Source organism: Elephantulus edwardii, unplaced genomic scaffold (assembly GCF_000299155.1).
Source record: "Elephantulus edwardii isolate Elephantulus edwardi_28Jun2011 unplaced genomic scaffold, EleEdw1.0 scaffold00030, whole genome shotgun sequence".
NCBI lineage: Eukaryota > Metazoa > Chordata > Mammalia > Macroscelidea > Macroscelididae > Elephantulus > Elephantulus edwardii.
Window position 1 is genome coordinate 4,178,640 of NW_006399780.1, and position 2,529 is coordinate 4,181,168.

Here is a 2,529-nt window from a genome sequence, read left to right on the forward strand (position 1 = left end):
TTGGATCTCATTACAATTTATATTTAGAGAAACAGAAAACAGGGAACCATTAATGCTGACTGTATTCTGAATAATGAGGAATTGATTGCATCGTGACTATGGCATTATTGATTAGATGTCTTCCAAAATGTTACTAACTTTCAGCAGTATAAAGTATGCTGCAATATTTACATGTGAACATAATATGATTTTGGATTTTGCCTTGATCTCAGTGGGCAAGACATGGTAGGTGTTAGTGAAACAAAGCTGATTGTGCATAATAATGTTTTAATCATTATGCTATTCTCATTGTTCTTTTATGTATTTGAAATTGCTTTCATCTTAGAAAACCCAGCCTCCTCTAATGTAACTCACGCAGCAGATACTGCCCTACTTCCTTTGTTTCTTAGTAGCTAACGCACTGGAAGGGTCTTTGGTATTTGTAGTCAGAACTAATTCTGTAATGTGACTGTACTTAATTACAGCCTTAAAAATATTTATAAAGGTTATTTCTATCTGTTTATTCCAAGCAATTAGGTAGCTCACAAAGATCATCTGAATGTTGAGGAACTATTTTAAGACCCTTTCAAATAAAGGGAATTGGTTTATTTTTTTTTCCAAATAAATATGGTGTTCCCCATCCCCAAAGTGATAATTATCTGCTTCTGGTGACTTTAGTGGTAAGGAGTTGTGCTGCAATCCCAATGACACACAATTCGAAGCCACCAGCTGCTCCATAGAAGAAAGACGGGCAATCTCTTCTCCAGCAGTTTCTAGCCTCTGAAAGCCCAACTGAGAGGACAAGGAGTGAATTGAGACCCAGCTGTATGTAACTGTGTGTTTGCTCGGGCCGGGCTTCGCGCATGCGCTTTGCCACTAGGAAGGAGCAAGCCATCTAGTTGGCCAAGGACTTCTTGGCTGGTGGCATTGCTGCCGCCATCTCTAAGACGGTCGTGGCCCGGATTGAGCGGGTCACGCTGCCGCTGCAGGTCCAGCAGGCCAGCAAGCCGATCGCGACCGACCAGCAGTGCAAGGGCATCGTGGCCTGCATCGTGCGCATCCCCAGGGCGCAGGACGTGCTTTCCTTCTGGGGGGCAATCTGGCCAACGTTGTCCGCTACATTCCCACCCAGGCCATCAACTCCGCCTTCAAGGACACGTACAGGCAGGTGGCCCTGGGCGGGGTGGACAAGCAACACCTGGTTCTGGCGCTTCTTCTCGGGCAACCTGGCCTCGGGCGGCGCCCCCGGGGGCCACCTCGCTCATCCACCCGCTGGCCTTCGCCCGGACCTGGCTGGCCGCCAACCTGGGCAAGTGGGGCACGGAGCGCGAGTTCAAGAGCCTGGGCACTCTGCCTGGTGAAGATCAGCAAGTCAGACGGCATCCGCAGGCTCACCCAGGGCTTCGACGTGTCAGTGCAGGGCATCATCTACCACGCCGTCTACGATACAGCCAAGGGCTCCCGGACCCCGAGAACATGCACGTCGTGGTCAGCTGGATGATCGCGCAGATGGTCACTGCAGTGACCGTAGTGATGGCCTACCCCTTTGACACCGTGTGGAGGAGGAGGAGGAGGATGCAAGTCTGGCTGGAGAGGAGCGGACACTCGTACGTGGGGAGATAAACTGCTGATCTTGAAGGACGAGGGCAGCAAGGCCTTCAAGGGCGCCTGCTCCAACGTGCTGTGGGGCAGGGGCAGGGCCTTTGTGCTGGTCATCTACGAGGAGCTCAAGAAGGTCATTAAGGGCCGCTGCTGACCCATGCCCCATTCCCCTCCTTGTGGACCACCCCCCCCTTTCCATATGGGCCTCTGTCGTCCAGGATTCCCCCCTCTCTCCCCTCAGGACCACCGGGGCTTGAGCACTTTGGACCACTGCCCACCCACCTCGCCCACGCAGCCATTAGTGGACGGTGCCTGGTGACCCCAGTCTCGAGGGGTCCCGGCCCCCCTCCCTGTGTGTCCGGTATTTATTTACAGAATCATGACTCCTCCCGCCCACCTGTGCATACCTGTGCGTGCCTGCCTGCCTGCCTGCCAGTGCCTCCACTCTTCTGCTAGGCCAGCCCCCATTACGTCTCACGTAGGGCTCCAGCCAGACCAATAAACAGCAAGTGCCAGTTGGACCTCAGGGGGGAAACTATTGTAAGGGAACTCTGATGACAGAAGGGAGTTGTGCCGCTAACTCAAAGGCTACATCTCTCTGGCAGTTTGAATCTACCGGAAACTCTTTGAAGGTAAGTTGTCTCCCCTGCAATTTCTTTTTGTTGTTAGGTGCTGTTGAGTCAATTACCACCCATACTGACCCTGTGAACAACAGCTCTAAACCCTGTCCAATCCTGTGCCACCCTCACAATCGCTGACATACTCAAGCCCATTGGTACAATCACTGTGTCAGTCCACCTGGTTGAGGGTCTTTCACTGTCCTCCTTTTCACCTTTCCAAGCACAATGTACTTCTCCAAGGAATAACCTCTCCCAGCAACCCCAGCAACAGGCTCAAAGTATGTGAAGTGAAGCTGCACCATCCCTGCGTCCAAGGAGCACCCTGGCT

General features: G+C 52.1%; 1 pseudogene; it reads left to right on the forward strand.

The window, feature by feature from the left end:
• The first annotated feature begins 842 nt into the window (after positions 1 to 842).
• On the forward strand, positions 843 to 1,735 carry LOC102862091 (annotated as a pseudogene).
• The last annotated feature ends 794 nt before the right edge of the window (positions 1,736 to 2,529 follow it).